Raw genomic sequence first — 26876 nt, 5'->3', positions numbered from 1 at the left:
GCTTAATGGGTGAACAACAACATTCAGCCCCTGGCGGCATCATGTGAGAAAGTTTGCTGCTTCAAACCTATCCAGCAGACTACCAGCTCCTTTGAAGTTGGCCACAGATGATAAAAGTAATACATCTTAGAGAGGCTAGTCTAGATATGAACTCAGTATTTACAGCCCAATAACAGAATGTATAAAATGTCTTATTATGCATGCATTAGAAGTGGTCCGGAGGAAATGTTGTTTTGTTACTTATTCATAAGACGGACCTGAATAATACTGCATTGTTGGGATACGTAAACAAACAACCTCTAAAAATATGTTTGAAGGAGTCTTATATACTTCCTCTGGCAGCAGAATTCCTTCAGACGGAGAGAGGGAGAGAGAGAAAGTGCAGGCCGGCTTTTCGGCTTTGGGTTTTGTGTTTGTTTGTTTTCCTTTATTTAGCAGGAAATGACATTTTCCTATTCACAGCAGCATTAAGGCTTCTACATAGCAAAAGCAACTCTCTAATTTTCATTTAGAGGGAGCCACCATTGACCACGAAAAGGTACAATTTCTTTCAGAAGGTAGCTGAGTTGACACAGCAGTAATCCCTTATTTCTGAGGAGTATAATGTGGAAAGATAGGCCGAGTGCAAAGAGGAACAGTTTATATTTATCTCCTTTCCTAACCCCTAATGTATTTACTGTTGTAATTTGCATTGGATCAAATGAGTGCAGAGGTTTCTTTTCACTTAAGTTATTTTACCTTCTGGCATTTTATGCACAAATCATGCCTGGTGTGCAGATGATTAATGCAGTGCTCAACTAAAACATATTTTTTCCCACTGTCTCTATGGCAGACACACAACTTGGCAGCAACACTCCACATCAAAGGGGGCTCCTCCCGCATGTCTCCGGGTAACAAACAGAGGTGCGCAGGAAGTCCCTCTGGGTGTTTACCAGCGGCCCCTCGTTGATTTAGACCGCCGCCCTCCTGGGCGTGACAAAATAATGCACTGTCCTCTTGCTCCAGCCCAGGACAAGCAGAAGGAGACCGCACATGGCTGCGGTGGAGTGGCCAACACCAGCATTACAGTGAACGTAGACAGCAGGAAAGCATTCTGGGGCAGCATCCTCGTCCGGCCTGCAGGGGTGACATACAAGGACATGTGAGAGGAGGGCTTTATGAATAGTCTTTACGCAGATCCATACAAGGATGTAATAGAGGAGGGCTTCATGACTGATCTACAGTCTACTTCACTCATGATCCTGGAGAGACAGAGTTGCAGTCCTGAACATACCCCAGAGCCCCCCCTCCCTCCTCACCTTCATTGCTCATATCCAGCGTGGGGATCCACACGTACGCCAGGCCACAGTCCCAGGTCACATTCCCTGTACAGGTGCATCATGGTCTCTGGGGTCATATCCTGCCCGGGGTCGCAGTTGCAGCCGGACGAGATGTTGACCACGTCCCCCTCCGTCTGGAAGTTCATCAACACAGTAACGCCCAGCTCCTCCTTCAGCTTGAGGGTCACGTGATCCAGCTGGCGAGGGCAGCTACCCAGAAACACCCGGGCCAGAACTCTGGGAACAGAGCAGAGAGGGTACAGGTGGTGAGTGAGTGGGGTTGATGCCCAGCCACACCATTTTGTATACATCTGGCCCTTCATTGGACACTGTGTTAACAAACCTCCAAACGAGCTTCAATGCCATACAACACTCCTTCCGTAGCCTCCAACTGCTCTTAAACACTAGTAAAACTAAATGCATGCTCTTCAATCGAACGCTGCTGGCACCTGCCCACCCGACTAGAATCACTACTCTCGACGGGTCTGACCTAGAGTATGTGGACAACTACAAATACCTAGGTGTCTGGTTAGACTGTAAACTCTCCTTCCAGACTCACATTAAGCATCTCCAATCCAAAGTTAAATCTAGAATCGGCTTCCTATTTCGCAACAAAGCCTCCTTCACTCATGCTGCCAAACATGCCCTCATAAAACGGACTATCCTACCGATCCTTGACTTCGGCGATGTCATTTACAAAATAGCCTCCAACACTCTACTCAGCAAATTGGATGTAGTCTATCACAGTGCCATTCGTTTTGTCACCAAAGCCCCATATACTACCCACCACTGTGACCTGTACGCTCTTGTTGGATGGTCCTCACTACATATTCGTTGCCAAACCCACTGGCTCCAGGCCATCTATAAATCACTGCTAGGCAAATCCCTGCCTTATCTTAGCTCATTGGTCACCATAGCAACACCCACCCGTAGAATGCGCTCCAGCAGGTATATCTCACTGGTCATCCCCAAAGCCAACACCTCCTTTGGCCGCCATTCCTTCCAGTTCTCTGCTGCCAATGACTGGAACGAACTGCAAAAGTCTCTGAAGCTGGAGACTCTTATCTCCCTCACTAACTTTAAGCATCAGTTGTCAGAGCACCTTACCGATCACTGCACCTGTTCACAGCCCATCTGAAATTAGCCCACCCAACTACCTCATCGCCATATTGTTATTTATTTTGGCTCATTTGCACCCTAGTATCTTTATTTGCACATCATCTCTTGCACGTCTATCATTCCAGTGTTAATACTAATTGTAATTATTTTGCACTATGGCCTATTTATTGCCTTACCTCCATAACTTGCTACATTTGCACACACTGTATATATATTTTCTGTTGTATTTTTTACTTGTTTTACCCCATATGTAACTCTGTTGTTGTTTTTAACGCACTGCTTTGCTTTATCTTGGCCAGGTCGAACTTCTTCTCAACTGGCTTACCTGGTTAAATAAAGGTTAAATAAAAAAATTATAAATAAAAGGACCCTGGTAGCAGTGCAGGGGCACAGGGGTTGATGGAGTGGGGTTGATGGGGTCGATGGTGTAGAAAATTAGGGGAATGGGGTTGGAGTATGGAGAGGTAAGAAAAAGCACAGGGTTAAGGGGGTAGGATGGGGACAATATGGAGGGAAGCCTAGAGGGTGAGAGAGATAAATGGACTAGTCTGCTAGTCTGATTCCTGGGGAGAGCTGTGGTATTTTTAGAAACTTTCTCCCAGACAGACCAAAGGCAACTGATCTAAAGCTTTTCACTCATCTAATTTCTCTCCACACGAAAGAGACAGATTCAAAAAATTCCCCACTTCTCAGAAAAAGCCATCTCATCTGGCTCTCTCTCGCTCTCCTCTCACTCTCTCTCACTCTCTCTCCTCCTGTCATTTTCCCCGGCAGTGATTGTTCCCTGACCTCCTCCCTCCCTTCATGTTCTGCCCCATCACTCTGAGACCAGATTCCATTTAGCGAGAGTAAACTCAACAGTCAGTGGGAGGAAGTGACCCGTAAAAGAAGGGACAGCGTTGCAGAATGATTTCCTCTGGGTATTTATGGGAAACCACGGCAGTGAAACTCAAAGACGCTCCTGATTTGCTTAAGAGTTAAATGGAGATTATTCAGGAACATTTGCGTCCACTTTAGATTTACAGCTGGAGAAAGACTATCCCTACACCTGGAAACTCTTCAGCTCTGCTAAAATCCAGTGAAATTGAGTTATTTACAACACTCATAGAAATTGGCATTTTCATTCATCACAAGTGCCTCAAGTAAACTTATTTTGAAAATCCCAAGTGTGTAATTTTGTATTTTGTAGCATCTAGTTTTTCGTATTCTCCTAACTGTCTATCATCTTTAAAACATGGTGTACTTCAGAGCCTTAACCGGCCCATTTGGCACTGATGAAGGTGTGGGCCGGTGTGAACTCATCCTCTTCTCCACTGGGTAAACATGGCCAGCCAATCAAAGCCCTGGCATGGAAGGAAAGAGGAGCTTACAACAGAAACAAACATCTCTAAACTATCGAAATAACCCAACTGTACAAACAGGTTTGAATTTCATTAGCAAGACAATGGTAGAGAAGTCCTTGGGAGTCACCTCTGATCGATGCATTGCGAACAATGTTCCTGTAAAGTGCATTAACCTCTCTTTCAGATAATCAGTGATACATGTATTAGAGAGCGGGGTGTGTATGATACCAGTGGCTATACTGATACCAGCCTGGAAGTCTCATTTAAAAAGCTATTAATAAAGGAGCGGTATACAAGGTCATGTGCCTCCTGCAGTACAGAGGTCCTTGACAAAGGCTTGTAAGGTCTTGGGCCACAAATTAAAACCGGTTGGACCTGGCCACCCTCTGTCTCATTTTAATGCAAGGTGTGTATCCAGAGCGTCAGGGGGACCAGGCTAATTTCATCTGTGTCCAGCAGCTCACCATAGAGCAAGGTGTGTGCACTGAACAAAGATGGCAAATGTTTGTGAGTGTGTGTGTGTGTGTGTTTGCATCAGACCAATTTTAACAATGGTTTGTGAAGTTTTAGAGGGAACAGATAGTTACTTTGGAGGTAACTACAACTATTTTAATACAGATCTTTTTTTTAAACTACTTTTTAAAGAGCGAATGCCTTTAAAAAGCAACAAATCCCTTTGAAAACGGCCTATGTGGCATCGATATGAGTCAGAAACAGTTATTGTCAAAATGTACTACAAAGTGTATACGATCATTTTGGAACATCCCTGCGTCATAATGGGTACATGACGGTTGGGTTTTGATTTGACGATGTCCATTTGCCCACTAACATGGGGTGAACAGCTGCGGTGATTGCTCTCTATCCAATAGCATAGACAGTGAGACAGACCTGCCCATCAGTGCCGACCTTGTTACATTTCTTTACTTGAGAAATACTGTACCAAACACCTTAGTTAAATATAAAATTAAAACTTACTCGGCAAAAACCGCTTAGATTCATTCTGGGGATTTTGAGGAAGTGAAATAGGCTTCAGCATCTACAGTGTCTCATGGAGGACAAACATCATTAACCAAAAGCGGAATCGGTCAGGAAACACACCTCCAAGACTGAAATCTCGTTTTCCTAATGAGCAACAGAAAAACACACTTGCCAATCGCCATGTTCAGTTGCTCTTTAAAACTATTTGAATAGATCTCAGAAAGTGACTGCTTTTTTAAAACCATTTCAATACTGATCTCAGAAAGTAACTACTTTGTAAAACATTTTGAATACAGATCAGAGAAAGCAACTACATAAAACAATTTTTGAATACAGATCTCAGGAAGTGACTACTTTTCAGAAACTATTGGATTGGATGCCTTCAACTAATGGCTGGGCTGTATCTGGAACTGCATGTTGAAGATAGAAATAGAATTAATAGAGTACATATGACTATTTCAACATGCCACTGAAAAGGTTGAAAGCTACAATTAATTTTATGATACATGAAAATACTGCAGAGTAATTCAAAGCCATTTGGAAACATTGCCAACAGCAAGTTGGATGCATAGCAAAAACAACTTCGGACCTTTTTGTCAATCTGAGGGTAAGTGTTCTTCTTTCAAACACACACTATACCATCTTTAAAGGGATAGTTTACTCAGAATACAGTCTTACATGATTTTCCACCTACATTGGCTGTATTCAAGAAGGCAGTTTGGGATATTTCGTTTCCTTTCGACACTTCATAGACATATTTTGTTATTGTTAGCATTCTCAGTAACACTTAACTTTAAACTGTTCTTGTGCCTGTGTAATAAAACGGTAATTACTTTTTGAACAACATTTTATGGGTATGTTGTTACATAATACTTTGGTAATTACATTTTAACTGCATAGCAATGAGCTGAGAGTTTTTGTAACTACTGTGCAAAAGAGGAATAGTGACTGTTCCTTATTTAATGTAATAACTTCATTATTATTAAGCAATTTCCAAAGTCCTATGTAACAACAGTGTTTCTGTTGTAATAATCACAAAGTTACTACACATGTATAAAAACTTGATGTTAAGAGTTACTATATTACCTTAAACAGTTCAAGTCAGAAGTTTACATACACCTTAGCCAAATACATTTAAACTCTGTTTTTCACAATTCCTGACATTTAATCCTAGTAAAAATTCCCTGTCTTAGGTCAGTTAGGATCACCACTTTATTTTAAGAATGTGAAATGTCAGAATAATAGTAAAGCTTTTATTTCTTTCATCACATTCCCAGTGGGTCAGAAGTTTACATACACTGAATTAGTATCTGGTAGCATTGCCTTTAAATTGTTTAACTTAGGTCAAACGTTTCGGGTAGCCTTCCACAAGCTTCCCACAATAAGTTGGGTGAATTTTGGCCCATTCCTCCTGACAGAGCTGGTGTAACTGAGTCAGGTTTGTAGGCCTCCTTGCTCGCACACACTTTTCCAGTTCTGCCCACACATTTTCTATAGGGTTGAGGTCAGGGCTTTGTGATGGCCACTCCAATACCTTGACTTTGTTGTCCTTAAGTCATTTTGCCACAACTTTGGAAGTATGCTTGGGGTCATTGTCCATTTGGAAGACCCATTTGCGACCAAGCTTTAACTTCCTGACTGATGTCTTGAGATGTTGCTTCAATATATCCACATAATTTTCCTTCTTCATGATGCCATCTATTTTGTGAAGTGCACCAATCCCTCCTGCAGCAAAGCATCCCCACAGCATGATGCTGCCACCCCCGTACTTCACGGTTGGGATGGTGTTCTTCGGCTTGCAAGTTATCCCCTTTTTCCTCCAAACATGGTCATTATGGCCAAACAGTTCTATTTTTGTTTCATCAGACCAGAGGACATTTCTCCAAAAAGTACGATCTTTGTCCCCATGTGCAGTTGCAAACCGTAGTCTGGCTTTTTTAGGCGGTTTTGTAGCAGTGGCTTCTTCCTTGCTGAGCGGCCTTTCAGGTTATGTCGATATAGGATTAGTTTTACTGTGGATATAGATACTTTTGTACCTGTTTCCTCCAGCATCTTCACAGGGTCCTTTGCTGTTGTTATGGGATTGATTTGCACTTTTCGCACCAATGTACGTTCATCTCTAGAAGACAGAACCCGTCTCCTTCCTGAGCGGTATGACGGCTACGTGGTCCCATGGTGTTTATACTTGTGTACTGTTGTTTGTATAGATGAACGTGGTACCTTCAGGTGTTTGGACATTGCTCCCAAGGATGAACCAGACTAGGCACTGAATTTGAAGGTAGGCCTTGAAATACATCCACAGCTACACCCCCAATTGACTCATATGATGTCAATTAGCCTATCAGAAGCTTCTAAAGCCTTGACATCATTTTCTGGAATTTTTTAAGCTGTTTAAAGGCACAGTCAACTTAGTGTGTGTAAACTTCTGACCCACTGGAATTGTGATACAGTCAATTATAAGTGAAATAATCTGTCTGTAAACAATTGTTGGAAAAATTACTTGTGTCATGCACAAAGTAGATGTCCTAACTGACTTGCCAAAACTACAGTTTGTTAACAAGAAATGTGTGGAGTGGTTGAAAAACGAGTTTTAATGGCTCCAACCTAAGTGTATGTAAACTTCCGACTTCAATTGTATCTCACTCATTATGAAAATATATTTGAAAGTTAATATATTCAAATACCTTCAAATATTATTTGTTTTTCCGAGAGGTATTTAAAATACTTTCAAATATTATTTGTTTTTCTGAGGTACGTTTGAATATCAAATAAAATCTTTGCCTTTTAGTTCAAACTCTATATAAACTATATTCGACTGCATTGAGTATTTGAAAAGTTGGTACAATATTTTCAAATAAACTGCAAAATACTGTGCCTTGCAAAAGTATTCATCCCCCGTGGTGTTTTTCCTATTTTGTTGTATTACAACCTGTAATTTAAATTGATTTTTATTTGGATTTCATGTAATGGACATACACAAAATAGTCCAAATTGGTGAAGTGAAATGAAAAATATAACTTGTTTCAAAAAATTCAAAAAAACGAATAATGGAAAAATGGTGCGTGCATATGGATTCACACCCTTTGCTATGAAGTCCCTAAATAAGATCGTCTGCAACCAATTACCTTCAGAAGTCACATAATTAGTTAAATAAAGTCTAAGAAATCTAAGTGTCACATGATCTCATTATATATACACCTGTTCTGAAAGGCCCCGGAGTCTGCAACACCACTAAGCAATGGGCACCACCATGCAAGCGGCACCATGAAGACCAAGGAGCTCTCCAAACAGGTCAGGGACAAAGTTGTGGAGAAGTACAGATCAGGGTTGGGTTATAAAAAAATATCAGAAACTTTGAACATCCCACGGAGCACCATAAATCCATTTCTTTTTTATTGAAAGAATATGGCACCACAACAAACCTGCCAAGAGAGGGCCGCCCACCAAAACTCACGGACCAGGCAAGGAGGGCAATAATCAGAGAGGCAACAGAGAGACCAAAGATAACCCTGAAGGAGCTGCAAAGCTCCACAGCGGAGATTGGAGTATCTTTCCATAGGACCACTTCAAGCTGTACACTCCACAGAGCTGGGCTTTACAGAAGAGTGGCCAAAAAAAAGCCATTGCTTAAAGAAAACAATAAGCAAACATGATTGATGTTCGCCAAAAGGCATGTGGGAGACTCCCCAAACAAATGGAAGAAGGTACTCTGGTCAGATGATACTAAAATTGAGCTTTTTAGCCATCAAGGAAAATGCTATGTCTGGTGCAAACCCAACACCTCTCATCACCCCGAGAACACCATCCCCACAGTGAAGCATGGTGGTGGCAGCATCATGCTGTGGGGATGTTTTTCATCGGCAGGGACTGGGAAACTGTTCAGAATTGAAGGAATGATGGATGGCCCTAAATACAGGGATATTCCTGAGGGAAAACTGTTTCAGTCTTCCAGAGATTTGAGACTGGGACGGAGGTTCACCTTCCAGCAGGACAATGACCCTAAGCATACTGCTAAAGCAACACTCAAGTGGTTTAAGGGGAAACATTAAAATGTCTTGGAATGGCTTAGTCAAAGCCCAGACCTCAATCCAATTGAGAACATGTGGTATGACTTAAAGATTGCTGTACACTAGCGGAACCCATTCAACTTGAAGGAGCTGGAGCAGTTTTGCCTTGAAGAATGGGCAAAAATCCCAGTGGCTAGATGTGCCAAGCTTATAGAGACATACCCCAAGAGACTTGCAGCTGTAATTGCTGCAAAAGGTGATTCTACAAAGTATTGACTTGGGGGGGGGGGGTGAATAGTTATGCATGCTCAATTTTTCAGTTTTTCTGTCTTATTTCTTGTTTGTTTCACAATAAAAAATATTTTGCATCTTCAAAGTGGTAGGCATGTTGTGTAAATCAAGTGATCCAAACCACCCAAAAATCAATTTTAATTCCAGGTTGTAAGGCAACAAAATAGGAAAAATGCCAACATTTTTTTACATTTTTAGTCATTTAGCAGACGCTCTTATCCAGAGCGACTTACAGTTAGTGAATATATTTTATTTTTATACTGGCCCCCCGTGGGAATCAAACCCACAACCCTGGCATTGCAAACGCCATGCTCTATCAACTGAGCTACATCCCTGCCGGCCATTCCCTCCCCCACCCTGGACGACGCTGGGCCAATTGTGCGCCGCCCATGAGTCTCCCGGTCGCGGCCGGCTGCGACAGAGCCTGGATTCGAACCAGGATCTCTAGTGGCACAGTTAGCACTGCGGTGCGGCGCCTTAGACCACTGCGCCACTCAGGAGACGCAAGTGGGGTGAATACTTTCGCAAGCTACAGTACTATTTTCAGCCCAGGTCTGATTTGCATGCTGTAATAGTCTATGTCATCTATTGCCCTTATTCGCCCATCATGATCAAAGTCAAAGAATTACACGTCCAGTACCGTTATTGACTGCTCAACTCTATTTCCAATCTGAACATTGAATGACTGCATTTAATACAACCACTCAATCTGCTGTCAGTAAATTACTTCATTTAGCCCAACCTGCCAATGAACCGTTATGACATACAGCCAAATGACTCGCCATCTCTTTCAAAGTTTGTGAAGAAGGTGGGATTTTAAGAAATGAAATGATGATGACAGTCTGGCTATCACATTGCAAATAGTTGTTATCAGTGACCTTCCAGAGGTTTTCCCCTCCTCTTCACAGAAATCTCTTAAAGGTCTTTAACACTTTTAATCTCTCGTTCATCTAACGGATTTGGCGAGCGAGGGCTAACGAAATGAGCCATCTATGAGGTGCTCAGAGGACACAACTCAATTCGGACACCCCTTCCTCCTCTATCTCTCCAACCCATGAAAAGAGAAGGTGATGGAGTTGATGCGATACAACCACTAATGGTTTGATTTCTGAAGGGCCCTTGAATGTGTTGTACCACTGAATGAATTGCAGAGTGCCTCATAAAACCCTGTTTCCATAGTAATTTAAAATGTGTGTGAGAGAGGAGGCTAGTAGTAGAGATGAGAGAGGAGGGTAAGCATGGCTGGCTGTCACTGCTCAGAGATTGAAGAGGGTCTAGCATCACACTCATGACATGAGGATGTGGTGGGAGGAGCTATTCACCTCAGGATCAAATCAATCAAAGTGTTATGCAAGATGGTGAGGTAGAACTCGGGAGCAGGGAAGAGAACCAGACGAGGAACCAGTGGTTTAGGAAAACATTGTACAACTTTACTGGAAAACGCTCAACAGACGGTACAAAGTAAAACTGGGAAAACAACAAACACTAAGACTCAAACTCACTCAGGAGACACCGCACACGGCAAACAAATCAAGCTTCTGCAAAGGATAACAAAAAAACACACCTCTCTTAAAAGGGATCATAATTAGTAATAGAAAACACCTGTTTCATAATAGTCTCTAGGACGGTCTCTGCCGCCCTCTGGTGACAGGTGAAACCATGACATGTGACTGCACTTTGCTGAAGTTTTTGGGAATGTAAAGTTAGTCTGGGCAAAAACTGGTTGAATAAACTGGTTGAAAAAACTGATTGAATCAACCAAAAAAATCTATGTGATGATGCTGAATCAACGTGGAAAACTGATTGGATTTGCAAAAGGTCATCAACGTAAGGGCATTTGGTATTTTCTTCACCCAACTTTTTACCTAAATCCAATAACATGGTGAAATACTTTGTTGATTTCACATTGAATTCACGTTAGTTGAAAACTCAACCGAATGTAAATAAAAACTAGATGTTGAACTGACGTCTGTGCCCAGTGGGTAGTCATACATTCCAAGACAATATAATACCAAGACAAAGCAAAACCTGCATTTTAATGAAAGAAGCCCTTTTCTTTAAAAGGAGCAGCTTAATTGGCAGAATGTGGAAGAAAGATGTGCAGATAGATCCTTCAAAAGCTCCATAAAAAAAGTCTGTCCCACTTACCAGGGAAACACATCCCCTCAGGGGAACTCATTAACTTTTATTGCATTATCAAATTATGTACACACCAGTTTTCACATCACAAAAGGCAGGCAAACAATATAGTAACTTACAACAAGCATCTTGTTTCATTACTGGGGGAAGGAGTGCTGTATATTTTTTATTAGTAAATCTCACTGGGATAAAAGTCTCAGGTGTTTGCTAGGAGGCACACCTATCCACTGACGCCTCAGAGAGGAGGGGGAAACTGACTGAATAATACAAAAGCCAACTCTCTCTCTCGCACATGGGATGGTTATGAAAAACTCAAACACTCATTACAGTGTCTTCAAAGAGCAAAGAACATATGGTTTGTGCCTTCTGTAAACCAAAAACCATCCTAAATGAAATAAGCCAATGACAACAGCCAAAAGATGAGTCTCACCGCCACTCACTTCACCTCCTGGTCTAGAGACTAAGACTCATGGAGCGCTGTAAGTAAATAGCATCAGGACTGGAATGTACAGTATACACCTCTGTCTGACATTTTATCATGAACTCATTCCTACTTTGACCAAAAGCAACATTTATGCTGTGGAATTCAACACTTTAGAGTATGAACTTTCACTCCTTAATTGAGACTACCTCAGAGAGAGAGAGAGAGAGATCTTAAATGAGATTTGTTTCCAGCCATCGACACCCACACGGTTGAGGGATGAGCGCTGCAAAAGAAGTGATGCCACCTGTGGGAAGACAATGGGGCCATGGGTGTTGTTACCTGTTGAAGTGCAAAGCCTGCTGGCCGGCCATGCCAAAGTAAGGGTGTTTTCAATTGTCTTTACTCAGTTTGGTTCGCAGATTTTTTTTTCTCCAGTGTGAACACTCCAAAGGAACTCAGACCCCTCAAAAGAGCCCCCGAAGCTAACCAAACTGAAGCAAATTTTCTTGCAATTCAAAATGTTTTGCCATATCTAATGTGTAGTCATGTGATATTTGAGTGACTAAAAAATTACAACAATATCTATGGGCTAAAAAACCTCAATAAAGAAACGTTAGCTGACATGGGCTAGTTGATCTGGACATTTCTGCCAAGTTATAAATTGCTCTCTAAGGTATGCAATGACTAACATGACAAGAAGAACTGATGATGCACTACCCAATTAAGAAATTGCACCTTGTGCATTTTACTATTACAACTTTCAAGAGTAAGTTTAAAGTCGGAAAAAAATGTAAAAAATGAGTTCCTTTACATTACAGCCTTATTCTAAAATTGATTAAGAGTTTTTTTCCCTTATCAATCTACACACAATACCCCATAATGACAAAACAAAAACAGGTTTTTAGATTTTCTTAGCAAATTTATTAAAACATTTAAACCAAAATATCACATTTCCATAAGTATTCAGACCCTTTACTTAGTAATTTCTTGAAGCACCTTTGGCAGCGATTACAGCCTCGGGTTTTCTTGGGTATGACGCTACAAGATCTCTGCAGATCCTCTCAAGCTCTCTCAGGTTGGATGGGGAGCATTGCTGCACAGCCATTTTCAGGTCTCTCCAGAGATGTTCGATCGGGTTCAAGTCCGGGCTCTGGCTGGGCCACTCAAGGACATTCAGAGACTTGTCCCGAAGCCACTCCAGCATTATCTTGGTTGTGTGCTTATGGTCGTTGTCCTGTTGGAAGGTGAACCTTCGCACCAGTCTGAGGTTCTGATCGCTCTGGAGCAGGTTTTCATCAAGGATCGCTCTGTACTTTGCTCCGTTCATCTTTGCCTCGATCCTGACTAGTCTCCCAGTCCATGCCACTGAAAAACATCCCCACAGCATAATGCCGCCACCACCATTCTTCATCGTAGGGATGGTGCCAGGTTTCCTCCAGACGTGACGCTTGGCATTCAAGCCAAAGAGTTCAATCTTGGTTTCATCAGACCAGATAATCTTGTTTCTCATGGTCTGAAAGTCTTTAGGTGGCTTTTGGCAAACTTCAAGCGGGCTGTCATGTGCCTTTTACTGAGGAGTGGCTTCCGTCTGACAACTCTACCATGAAGGCCTGATTGGTGGTGCTGCAGAGATGGTTGTCCTTCTGGAAGGTTCTCCCATCTCCACAGAGGAACTCTATAGCTCTGTCACAGTGACCATCGGGTTCTTGTTTACCTCCCTGACTATGGCCCTTCTCCCCCAATTGCTCAGTTTGGCCAGGCGGCCAGCTCTACGAAGAGTCTTGGTGGTTCCAAACTTCTTCCATTTAAGAATGATGGAGGCCACTGTGTTCTTGGGGACCTTCAATGCTGCAGACATTTATTGGTACCCTTCCCCAGATCTGTGCCTGTCTCAGAGCTCTACGGACAATTCATTCGACCTCATGGCTTGGTTTTTGCTCTGACATGCACTGTCAACTGTGGCACCTTATATACAGTGGGGAAAAAAAGTATTTAGTCAGCCACCAATTGTGCAAGTTCTCCGACTTAAAAAGATGAGAGAGGCCTGTAATTTTCATCATAGGTACACGTCAACTATGACAGACAAAATGAGAAATAAAATTCCAGAAAATCACATAGTAGGATTTTTAATGAATTTATTTGCAAATTATGGTGGAAAATAAGTATTTGGTCAATAACAAAAGTTTCTCAATACTTTGTTATATACCCTTTGTTGGCAATGACACAGGTCAAACGTTTTCTGTAAGTCTTCACAAGGTTTTCACACACTGTTGCTGGTATTTTGGCCCATTCCTCCATGCAGATCTCCTCTAGAGCAGTGATGTTTTGGGGCTGTCGCTGGGCAACACGGACTTTCAACTCCCTCCAAAGATTTTCTATGGGGTTGAGATCTGGAGACTGGCTAGGCCACTCCAGGACCTTGAAATGCTTCTTACGAAGCCACTCCTTCGTTGCCCGGGCGGTGTGTTTGGGATCATTGTCATGCTGAAAGTCCCAGCCACGTTTCATCTTCAATGCCCTTGCTGATGGAAGGAGGTTTTCACTCCAAATCTCACGATACATGGCCCCATTCATTCTTTCCTTTACACGGATCAGTCGTCCTGGTCCCTTTGCAGAAAAACAGCCCCAAAGCATGATATTTCCACCCCCATGCTTCACAGTAGGTATGGTGCAACTCAGCATTCTTTGTCCTCCAAACACGACGAGTTGAGTTTTTACCTAAAAGTTCTATTTTGGTTTCATCTGACCATATGACATTCTCCCAATCCTCTTCTGGATCATCCAAATGCACTCTAGCAAACTTCAGACGGGCCTGGACATGTACTGGCTTAAGCAGGGGGACACGTCTAGCACTGCAGGATTTGAGTCCCTGGCGGCGTAGTGTGTTACTGATGGTAGGCTTTGTTACTTTGGTCCCAGCTCTCTGCAGGTCATTCACTAGGTCCCCCCGTGTGGTTCTGGGATTTTTGCTCACCATTCTTGTGATCATTTTGACCCCACGGGGTGAGAACTTGCGTGGAGCCCCAGATCGAGGGAGATTATCAGTGGTCTTGTATGTCTTTCATTTCCTAATAATTGCTCCCACAGTTGATTTCTTCAAACCAAGCTGCTTACCTATTGCAGATTCAGTCTTCCCAGCCTGGTGCAGGTCTACAATTTTGTTTCTGGTGTCCTTTGACAGCTCTTTGGTCTTGGCCATAGTGGAGTTTGGAGTGTGACTGTTTGAGGTTGTGGACAGGTGTCTTTTATACTGATAACAAGTTCAAACAGGTGCCATTAATACAGGTAACGAGTGGAGGACAGAGGAGCCTCTTAAAGAAGAAGTTACAGGTCTGTGAGAGCCAGAAATCTTGCTTGTTTGTAGGTGACCAAATACTTATTTTCCACCATCATTTGCAAATAAATTCATAAAAAATCCTACAATGTGATTTTCTGGATTTTATTTTCTCAATTTGTCTGTCATAGTTGACGTGTACCTATGATGAAAATTACAGGCCTCTCTCATCTTTTTAAGTGGGAGAACTTGCACAATTGGTGGCTGACTAAATACTTTTTTCCCCACTGTAGACAGGTATGTGCCTTTCCAAATCATGTCCAATCAATTGAACTTACCACAGGTGGACTCCAATCAAGTTGTAGAAACATCTCAAGGATGATCAATGGAAACAGGATGGACCTGAGCTCAATTTCGAGTCTCATAGCAAAGGGTCTGAATACTTATGTAAATAAGGTATTTCCGTTTTTTATTTTTAATACATTTGCCAAAATTTCTAAAAGCCTGTTTTCGCTTTGTCATTATGAGAAGGGTCTTATTCTAAAATGGATTAAATTATTTTTTCCCTCATCAATCTACACACACGTTTTTAAATAAAACAGTTTTTGCTTTGTCAATATGGGCTATTGTGTGTAGATTGATGAGGGGAAAAAAACTATTTAATCAATTTTAGAATAAGGCTGTAACCTAACAAAATGTGGAAAAAGTCAAGGTGTCTGAATACTTTCCGAAGGCACTGTATAAACTTTATTTGGGGGGGGGGGGGGGGGCCCTCGCGACCCCGGCTGCAGACCACTTTTGCCCCACAGTTTGGGAACCACTGCACTAGACTACTGCAATAAACCCTCTCACATTGGTGCCACAATAGAGAGAAGATGATGATGTGCAGGTTTGCAGAAAATCGTGTGCTGTTTTTGGTTAGGCCTATTGATTAGCGATTGTCAAGGATGCACATAAATTCCAAAACATGTGTGGAGTTTTTAGTTCAGATTGTTTGTTTTTCAATATGTGATCTATAGGCTAAGAGAGCTGTTTGTTCGATTGTAGGGTTTGAATAGTGTGAGAAGACACCAACATATCTGGTGAGAATCACAACATAGGGTACAAAATCAATTCTAGCTCTTAAAGGGGCAGTAGCCTACATTGGGTGTACAATTTTCGATTACAGCATTATTTAATCTGCAGTTATTATTCTGCTATTTATTCTGTTACCAATAATATTTACATGTTAATAGTATCTTCTGATTACAGTTATGTCTAATCTTTTAACTAAATGCAATCTTAGCTTCCAAAATGTAAGTAGGTACAGTACATCTAGCTGCCCATTAACACATTCTGATGGAATGAGCCATTGTGTGAATTGAGTGAATGTTGGATCTTGGTTCCTTTCTAAACATAGCAATGTGAACGCAAAGAGGACTCGGACCACAAAATAGGTTAAGTGAACTGGCAAAAGAGTTGAGTCCTCATTCAAAGGCAAGGGCATTGTGAAAACAAAGATAACTGCTTTTTTTTTTACGCCAGAGTTCACTTTAAAGAGGACTGAGATCGGTTATTTTAAAGAGAACTACATGTGAAAACAAAACATAAGTCAGTCGTGTGCTTCATCTCGTCCATGTGACCTGTCTCCTCGATCCAGTGGCCAATAGGGTGGCAGTACACCCCATCCACCAGGTTGCTCTGGTCATTCACACAACATCTGTTGTGGTGGGAACCGTTGCCTGGGAACAAATAAATAAAGCATTTTTGGATTAAAGGTGGTAGGCAATAGGCCTTCAAGAAGGCCTACAACACAAAATAAAGACAGTTATTCAAAAAGTTATTATTCCTATTCACTGTTGATCCAAGTACTTGCAAATAGGCCAAGAGTACTGTGAGCTACATGGAAAACCCTCACATGCTTATTTCCAATGCTTTTAATTATCAAGAAGATACAACAGGTGCCGGGGCTGATCTAGTGATAGTGATAGTGCTGCCGCCTGGACCACGGTTCGATCCTCTGTTTCGCCACTCGCTTTCTGAACTCTATCCCTCTCATCCATCTCATATTCTAATCTATATTTCAACCAAACTTCATAATACCCAAAGAAAACATACCATATACAGCAGATGAGGGAGATTGCAGGGAATGATGGATGAGATATGGCCATTTGGTGTGACATTGTAAGGCCTTCCTCCGTCCTGGTACTTAAGGTGGTAATTTACGCATCATTAATCACTGCGCACCACCCTTTCTGTCTGTAACAAAGAGCCAGAGCCATGAGCCTGTGCAATTCAAAGACATGTCTTTGCCGCCATCAAGTGATTGAACGGCTTATTACATTCGAAAGAGCGACAGAGGCAGAATAAATCATACTAAACTTGTAGGCTATAGGCCTACCTATGCCATGGAGACAGATATGGAAATATACTGAACAAAAAATATAAACACAACATGTAAAGTGTTGGTCCCATGTTTCATGAGCAGAAACAAAATATTCCAGAAATTTTCCATACGCACAAAAAGCTTATTTCCCTCAGATTTTGGGCACAAATTTGTTTAAATCCCTGTTAGTGAGACTTTCTCATTTGCCAAGATAATCCATCCACCTGACAGGTGTGGCATATCGAGAAGCTGATTAAACAGCATGATCATTACAGAGGTGTACCTTGTGCTGGGGACAATAAAAGGCCACTCTTAAATGAGAAGTTTTGTCACACAACACAATGCCACAGATGTCTAAATTTTGAGGGAGCGTGCAATTGGCATGCTGACTGCAGGAATGCCCACCAGAGCTGTTGCCAGAAAATTGAATGTTCATTTCTCTACTATTTTAGAGAATTTGGCAGTTTTATTTATTTGTATTTCACCTTTATTTAACCAGGTAAGCCAGTTGAGAACAAGTTCTCATTTACAACTGCGACCTGGCCAAGATAAAGCAAAGCAGTGCGATAAAAACAACAACACAGAGTTACATATGGGGTAAAAAAACATAAAGCCAAAAAATACAACAGAAAATATATATACAGTGTGTGCAAATGTAGCAAGTTATGGATGTAAGGCAATAAATAGGCTATAGTGCAAAATAATTACAATTAGTATTAACACTGGAATGCTAGATGTGCAAGAGATTATGTGCAAATAGAGATACTGGGGTGCAAAAGAGCAAAATAAATAACAATATAGGGATGAGGTAGTTGGGTGGGCTAATTTCAGATGGGCTGTGTACAGGTGCAGTGATCGGTAAGGTGCTCTGACAACTGATGCTTAAAGTTAGTGAGGGAGATAAGAGTCTCCAGCTTCAGAGATTTTTGCAATTCATTCCAGTCATTGGCAGCAGAGAACTGGAAGGAATGGCGGCCAAAGGAGGTGTTGGCTTTGGGAATGACCAGTGAGATATACCTGCTGGAGCATAGACTACGGGTGGGTGCTGCTATGGTGACCAATGAGCTAAGATAAGGCAGGGATTTGCCTAGCAGTGATTTATAGATGGCCTGGAGCTAGTGGGTTTGACGACGGACATGTAGTGAGGACCAGCCAACAAGAGCGTACAGGTCACAGTGGTGGGTAGTGTATGGGGCTTTGGAGACAAAACGGATGGCACTGTGATAGACTACATCCAATATGCTGAGTAGAGTGTTGGAGGCTATTTTGTAAATGACATCGCCGAAGTCAAGGATCGGTAGGATAGTCAGTTTTACGAGGGCATGTTTGGCAGCATGAGTGAAGGAGGCTTTGTTGCGAAATAGGAAGCCGATTCTAGATTTCACTTTGGATTGGAGATTCTTAATGTGAGTCTGGAAGGAGAGTTTACAGTCTAACCAGACACCTAGTATTTGTAGTTGTCCACATACTCTAGGTCAGACCCGTCGAGAGTGGTGATTCTAGTCGGGTGGGCGGGTGCCAGCAGCGTTCGATTGAAGAGCATGCATTTAGTTTTACTAGTGTTTAAGAGCAGTTGGAGGCTACTATGCAGTATGTCCAACTGGCCTCACAACCGCAGACCACGTGTAACCACGCCAGCCCAGGACCTCCACTTCCGGCTTCTTCACCTGCGGGATCATCTGAGACCAGCCACCCGGACAGCTGATGAAACTGAGGAGTATTTCTGTCTGTAATAATGCCCTTTTGTGGGGAAAAACTCATTCTGATTGGCTGGGCCTGGCTCCCCAGTGGGTGAGGCTCCCAGGTGTCTTTTATACAGGTAATGAGCTGAGATTAGGAGCACACTCTTAAAGGGAGTGCTCCTAATCTCAGCTTGTTACCTGTATAAAAGACACCTGTCACAGAAGCCATCAATCAATCAGATTCCAAACTCTCCACCATGGCCAAGACCAAAGAGCTCTCCAAGGATGTCAGGGACAAGATTGTAGACCTACACAAGGCTGGAATGGGCTACAAGACCATCGCCAAGCAGCTTGGTGAGAAGGTGACAACAGTTGGTGCAATTATTCGCAAATGGAAAAAACACAAAATAACTGTCAATCTCCCTCGGCCTGGGGCTCCATGCAAGATCTCACCTCATGGAGTTGCAATGATCATGAGAACGGTGAGGAATCAGCCCAGAACTACACGGGAGGATGTTGTCAATGATCTCAAGGCAGCTGGAACCATAGTCACCAAGAAAACAATTGGTAACACACTACGCCGTGAAGGACTGAAATCCTTCAGCGCCCGCAAGGTCCCCCTGCTCAAGAAAGCACATATACAGGCCCGTCTGAAGTTTGCCAATGAACATCTGAATGATTCAGAGGAGAACTGGGTGAAAGTGTTGTGGTCAGATGAGACCAAAATCGAGCTCTTTGGCATCAACTCAACTCGCCGTGTTTGGAGGAGGAGGAATGCTGCCTATGACCCCAAGAACACCATCCACACCGTCAAACATAGAGGTGGAAACATTATGCTTTGGGGGTGTTTTTCTGCTAAGGGGACAGGACAACTTCACCGCATCAAAGGGACGATGGACGGGGCCATGTACCGTCAAATCTTGGGTGAGAACCTCTTTCCCTCAGCCAGGGCATTGAAAATGGGTCGTTGATGGGTATTCCAGCATGACAATGACCCAAAACACATGGCCAAGGCAACAAAGAAGTGGCTCAAAAATAAGCACATTAAGGTCCTGGAGTGGCCTAGGCAGTCTCCAGACCTTAATCCCATAGAAAATCTGTGGAGGGAGCTGAAGGTTCGAGTTGCCAAACGTCAGCCTCAAAACCTTAATGATTTGGAGAAGATCTGCAAAGAGGAGTGGGACAAAATCCCTCCTGAGATGTGTGCAAACCTGGTGGCCAACTACAAGTAACGTCTGACCTCTGTGATTGCCAACAAGGGTTTTGCCACCAAGTACTAAGTCATGTTTTGCAGAGGGGTCAAATACTTATTTCCCTCATTAAAATGCTAATCAATTTATAACATTTTTGACAGGCGTTTTTTCTGGATTTTTTGGTTGTTATTCTGTCTCTCACTTTTCAAATAAACCTACCATTAACATTATAGACTGATCATTTCTTTGTCAGTGGGCAAACGTACAAAATCAGCAGGGGATCAAATACTTTTTTCCCTCACTGTAAATGACTATCACTTCTGTCATCATGAAGTGCTTTGAGAGGCTAGCTAAGGATCATATCACCTCTACCTTACCTGACACCCTAGACCCACTTCAATTTGCTTACCGCCCCAATAGATCCACAGACGATGCAATCGCCATTGCACTGCACACTGCCCTATCCCATCTGGACAAGAGGAATACCTATGTAAGAATGCTGTTCATTGACTATAGCTTAGCATTAAACACCATAGTAGCCTCCAAGCTCATCATTAAGCTTGGAGCCCTTGGTCTGAACCCCGCCCTGTGCAACTGGGCCCTGGACTTGCTGACGGGCCGCCCCCAGGGGGTGAAGGTAGCAAACAACACCTCCACTTTGCATATCCTCAACACAGGGGCCCCACAAGGGTACGTGCTCAGCTCCCTCCTGTACTCCCTGTTCACCCATGACTGCGTGGCCACGCACGCCTTCAACTCAATTATCAAGTTTGCAGACGACACAACAGTAGTAGGCCTGATTACCAACAATGACGAGACAGCCTACAGGGAGGAGGTCAGGGCCCTGGGATTGTGGTGCCAGGAAAATAACATCTCCCGCAACGTCAACAAAACGAAGGAGCTGATCATTGAATTCAGGAGACAGCAGAGGGAGCACTCCCCCATCCACATGGGGCCGAAGTGGAGAAGGTGAAAAGCTTCAAGTTCCTCGGCGGACACATCACTGACAATCTGAAATGGTCCACCCACACAGACAGTGTGGTAAAGAAGGCGCAACAGTGGCTCTTCAACCTCAGGAGGCTGAAGAAATGTGGCTTGGCACCTAAAACCCTCACAAACCTTTACAGATGCACAATTGAGAGCATCCTGTCGAGCTGTATCACGTCCTGGTACGGCAACTGCACCGCCCACAACCGCAGGGCTCTCCAGAGGGTGGTGAGGTCTGCCCATTGCATCACCGGTGGAAAACTACCTGCCCTCCAGGACACCTACAGCACCCGATGTCACAGGAAGGCCAAAAAGATCATCAAGGACAACAACCACCAGAGCCCCTGCCTGTTCACCCCGCTATCATCCAGAAGGCGAGGTCAGTACAGGTACATCAAAGCTGGGACAGAGAGACTGAAAAACAGCTTCTATCTCAAGGCCATTAGACTTTTAAATAGCCATCACTAGGCGGCTTCCACCCGGTTACGTAACCCTGCACCTTAGAGGCTGCTGCCCTATATACAAAGACTTTAAATCATTGGCCACTTTAATAATAGAACACTAGTCACTTTAATAATGTTTACATATTTTTGCTTTACTCATCTCATATGTATATACTGTATTCTATTCTACTGTAATTTAGTCTATGCCACTCCGACATTGCTCGTCCTAATATTACTATATTTCTTAATTTCATTCTTTTACTTTTAGATTGTGTGTATTATGTGTATTGTTGTGAATTGTTAGATATTACTGCACTGTTGGAGCTAGAATCACGAGCATTTTGCTACACCCGCAAAATCATCTGTTAAACATGTGTATGTGACCAATACAATTTTATTTTTATTTGTTCTAGGAATCATAGTCCCCGGGGATTAGTTGTTGTTTTTTATAGCCCCTCGTAAACAAATCTGTACACCAATATGCAATTAAATGCCTGGTAAATTTACTGTTGAAAAAAATGCCCCTTTATAATAAAGCCATAATAACATTTGCAATGTGGCGTAGACTACAGTTGAGCAGAGGCGTTTTTAGGATTTTCACAGAAGACATTAGCAGATTTTTTTTATATACCACACAAATGACCGGAATAAGTGGCTAATTTGACACTGACAAACTGAGATCAATCTGGTCTTAAATTCAAACAAACAATAGCCCAGGCCAATGAAGCGAAACCCAGATTGTACAATATTAGGAGGCTATACAGTGGGGAAAAAAAGTATTTAGTCAGCCACCAATTGTGCAAGTTCTCGCACTTAAAAAGATGAGAGAGGCCTGTAATTTTCATCATAGGTACACGTCAACTATGACAGACAAAATGAGGGAAAAAAATCCAGAAAATCACATTGTAGGATTTTTAATGAATTTATTTGCAAATTATGGTGGAAAATAAGTATTTGGTCAATAACAAAAGTTTCTCAATACTTTGTTATATACCCTTTGTTGGCAATGACACAGGTCAAACGTTTTCTGTAAGTCTTCACAAGGTTTTCACACACTGTTGCTGGTATTTTGGCCCATTCCTCCATGCAGATCTCCTCTAGAGCAGTGATGTTTTGGGGCTGTCGCTGGGCAACACGGACTTTCAACTCCCTCCAAAGATTTTCTATGGGGTTGAGATCTGGAGACTCCAGGACCTTGAAATGCTTCTTACGAAGCCACTCCTTCGTTGCCCGGGCGGTGTGTTTGGGATCATTGTCATGCTGAAAGATCCAGCCACGTTTCATCTTCAATGCCCTTGCTGATGGAAGGAGGTTTTCACTCAAAATCTCACGATACATGGCCCCATTCATTCTTTCCTTTACACGGATCAGTCGTCCTGGTCCCTTTGCAGAAAAACAGCCCCAAAGTATGATGTTTTCACTCCCATGCTTCACAGTAGGTATGGTGTTCTTTGGATGCAACTCAGCATTCTTTGTCCTCCAAACACAACGAGTTGAGTTTTTACCAAAAAGTTATATTTTGGTTTCATCTGACCATATGACATTCTCCCAATCCTCTTCTGGATGCACTCTAGCAAACTTCAGACGGGCCTGGACATGTACTGGCTTAAGCAGGGGGACACGTCTAGCACTGCAGGATTTGAGTCCCTGGCGGCGTAGTGTGTTACTGATGGTAGGCTTTGTACTTTGGTCCCAGCTCTCTGCAGGTCATTCACTAGGTCCCCCCGTGTGGTTCTGGGATTTTTGCTCACCGTTCTTGTGATCATTTTGACCCCACGGGGTGAGATCTTGCGTGGAGCCCCAGATCGAGGGAGATTATCAGTGGTCTTGTATGTCTTCCATTTCCTAATAATTGCTCCCACAGTTGATTTCTTCAAACCAAGCTGCTTACCTATTGCAGATTCAGTCTTCCCAGCCTGGTGCAGGTCTACACTTTTGTTTCTGGTGTCCTTTGACAGCTCTTTGGTATTGGCCATAGTGGAGTTTGGAGTGTGACTGTTTGAGGTTGTGGACAGGTGTCTTTTATACTGATAACAAGTTCAAACAGGTGCCATTAATACAGGTAACGAGTGGAGGACAGAGGAGCCTCTTAAAGAAGAAGTTACAGGTCTGTGAGAGCCAGAAATCTTGCTTGTTTGTAGGTGACCAAATACTTATTTTCCATCATAATTTGCAAATAAATTCATTAAAAATCCTACAATGTGATTTTCTGGATTTTTTTTCTCAATTTGTCTGTCATAGTTGACGTGTACCTATGATGAAAATTACAGGCCTCTCTCATCTTTTTAAGTGGGAGAACTTGCACAATTGGTGGCTGACTAAATACTTTTTTGCCCCACTGTATATATACAGTGCCTTCGGAAAGTATTTCCACATCTTGGTAGGTTACAGGCTTATTAAAAAAAAAAAAAAAAAAAAAATATCACATTTCCACAAGTATTCAGAACCTTTACTCAGTACTTTGTTGAAGCACCATTGGCAGCGATTACAGCCTTGAGTCTTCTTGGGTATGAAGCTACAAGCTTCTCCCATTCTTCTCTGCAGATCCTCTCAAGCTCTGTCAGGTTGGATGGGGAGCGATGCTGCATGGCTATTTTCAGGTCTCTCCGGAGATGTTTGATCGGGTTCAAGTACGGCATCTGACTCGGTCACTCAAGGACATTCAGAGACTTGTCCTGAAGCCACTCCTGCATTGTCTTGGCTGTGTGCTTAGGTTTGTTTTCCTGTTGGACGGTGAACCTTCGCCATAGTCTGAGGTCCTGAGCGCTCTGGAGAAGGTTTTCATCAAGGAACTCTGTACTTTGCTCCGTTCATCTTTGCCTCGATCCTGACTAGTCTCCCAGTCTTTGCCGCTGAAAAACATCCCCACAGCATGATGCTGCCACCACCATGCTTCATTGTAGGCATGGTGACATGTTTCCTCCAAAAGTGACGCTTGGCATTCAGGCCAAATAATTAAATATTGGATTCACCAGACCAGATCATCTTGTTTCTCATGGTCTGAGAGTCTTTAGGTGCCTTTTGGCAAACTTCAAGCGGGCTGTCATGAGCCTTTTACTGAGTAGTGGCTTCCGTCTGGCCACACTACCATAAAGGCCTGATTGGTGGAGTGCTGCAGAGATGGTTGTCCTTCTGGAAGGTTCTCCCATCTCCACAGAGGAACTCTAGAGCTCTGTCAGAGTGACCATCTGGTTCTTGGTCACCTCCCTGACCAAGGCCCTTCTCCCCCGATTGCTCAGTTTGGCTGGCCGGACAGCTCTAGGAAGAGTCTAGGTGGTTCCAAACTTCTTCCATTTAAGAATGATGGAGGCCACTGTGTTATTGGGGACCTTCAATACTTCATAAATGTTTTGGTACCCTTCCCTAGATCTTTCAAAAATTTTACATTTACATTTTAGTCATTTAGCAGATGCTCTTATCAGGAGCGACTTACAGTTAGTGAGTTCATACATTTTCCATACTGGCCCCCCGTGGGAATCGAACCCACAACCCTGGCGTTGCAAGCACCATGCTCTACCAACTGAGCTACAGGAGGCCCTATACCTCGACACAATCCTGTCTCAGAGCTCTACGGACAATTCATTCGACCTCATTGCTTGGTTTTTGCTCTGACATGCATTGCCAACTGTGGGACCTTATATAGACAGGTGTGTGCCTTTCTAAATCATGTCCAATCAATTGAATATACCACAGGTGGACTCCAATGAAGTTGTAGAAACATTTCAAGGATGATCAATGGAAGCAGGATGCACCTGAGCTCAATTTCGAGTCAAGTAGCAAAGGGTCTGAATACTTATGTATTCAGATTCATTAAATAGTACCCACAAAACACCAGTCTCAACGTCAACAGTGAAGAGGCGACTTCGGGATGCTGACCTTCTAGGCAGAGTTGCAAAGAAAAAGCCATATCTCAGACTGCCCATCTTAAACTTTTATTTTTATTGGCCAGTCTTTTTCTTTGCAACTCTGCCGAGAAAGTCAGCATCCCGGAGTCGCCTCTTCACTGTTGACGTTGAGACTGGTGTTTTGCGGGTACTATTTAATGAAGCTGCCAGTTGAGGACCTGTGAGGCGTCTGTTTCTCAAACTAGACACTCTAATGTATTTGTCCTCTTGCTCAGTTGTGCACCGGGGCCTCCCACTCCTTTTTCAATTCTGGTTAGAGCCAGTTTGCGCTGTTCTGTGAAGGGAGTAGTACACAGTGTTGTACGAGATCTTCAGTTTCTTGGCAATTTCTCGCATGGAATAGCCTTCATTTCTCAGAACAAGAAAAGACTGACGAGTTCAGAAGAAAGTTATTTGTTTCTGGCTATTTTGAGCCTGTAATTGAACCCACAATTGCTTATGCACCAGATACTCAACTAGTCTCAAAAAGGCCAGTTTTATTGCTTCTTTAATCAGCACAACAGTTTTCAGCTGTGCTAACATAATTGCAAAAGGGTTTTCCAATGATCAATTAGCCTTTTAAATTGATAAACTTGGATTAGCAAACACAACGTGCCATTGGAACACAGAACTGATGGTTGCTGATAATGGGCCTCTGTACGCCTATGTAGATATTCCATTAAAAATCAGCCGTTTCCAGCTACAATAGCCATTTACAACATTAACAATGTCTACACTGTACTTCTGATCAAGTTGATGTTATTTTAATGGACAACAAAAGTGATTTTCTTTCTTAAACAAGGACATTTCTAAGTGACCCCAAACTTTTGAACGGTTGTGTACGTTTGGTGTGTAGCTAGCTCAGGCAGTAGGAAGCTCTCTCATCCATTTATATGCAGATGATACAGTCTTATACTCAGCTGACCCCTTCCAGAATTTTGTGTTAAATGTGCTACAACAAACTTTCTTATTCTCCAACAAGCTTTTTTTGCCCTTAACCTTGTTTCGAACACCTCCAAAACAAAGGTCATGTGGTTCCAAAATAAAGGTAGTAATCACCGGTGTGATTACTACCTCTGAGGGTTTACAGCTTGAGGTAGTCACCTCATACAAGTACTTGGGAGCATGGTAGACGGTACACTGTCCTTCTCTCAGCACATATCCAAGCTGCAGGCTAAGGTTAAATCTAGACTTGGTTTCCTCTATCGTAATCGCTCCTTTCACCCCAGCAGCCAAACTAACCCTGATTCAGATGACCATCCTAGATTACAGAGACGTCATTTATAGATCAGCATGTAAGTGTGCTCTCAAGCGGCTATGTTCTTTACCATTTGGCCATCAGATTTTCCACCAATGCTCCTTATAGGACAAATCACTGCACTCTATACTCCTCTATAAACTGGCCATCTCTGTATACTGTCATGACTC

General features: G+C 42.7%; 1 pseudogene across 1 annotated transcript in view; it reads right to left on the bottom strand.

The window, feature by feature from the left end:
* Positions 1–860: 860 nt before the first annotated feature.
* The window catches only part of LOC311108419 (laforin-like), a 41897-nt pseudogene continuing 15881 nt past the window's right edge, over positions 861–26876 (bottom strand). The window contains exons 3-6 of the transcript in view: positions 16476–16615; positions 11960–12000; positions 1299–1556; positions 861–1116 (exon numbers count right to left, since the gene is read on the bottom strand). The product of the transcript in view is annotated as a laforin-like (transcript). The remainder of the gene's footprint in view (positions 1117–1298; positions 1557–11959; positions 12001–16475; positions 16616–26876) is intronic.

This window comes from Coregonus lavaretus, assembly GCF_964263955.1.
Source record: "Coregonus lavaretus genome assembly, chromosome: 33".
Taxonomy (NCBI): Eukaryota; Metazoa; Chordata; class Actinopteri; order Salmoniformes; family Salmonidae; genus Coregonus; species Coregonus lavaretus.
The sequence above is the reverse complement of the archived record's forward strand: the minus strand, read 5'-3'. Positions and strand labels throughout refer to the sequence as shown.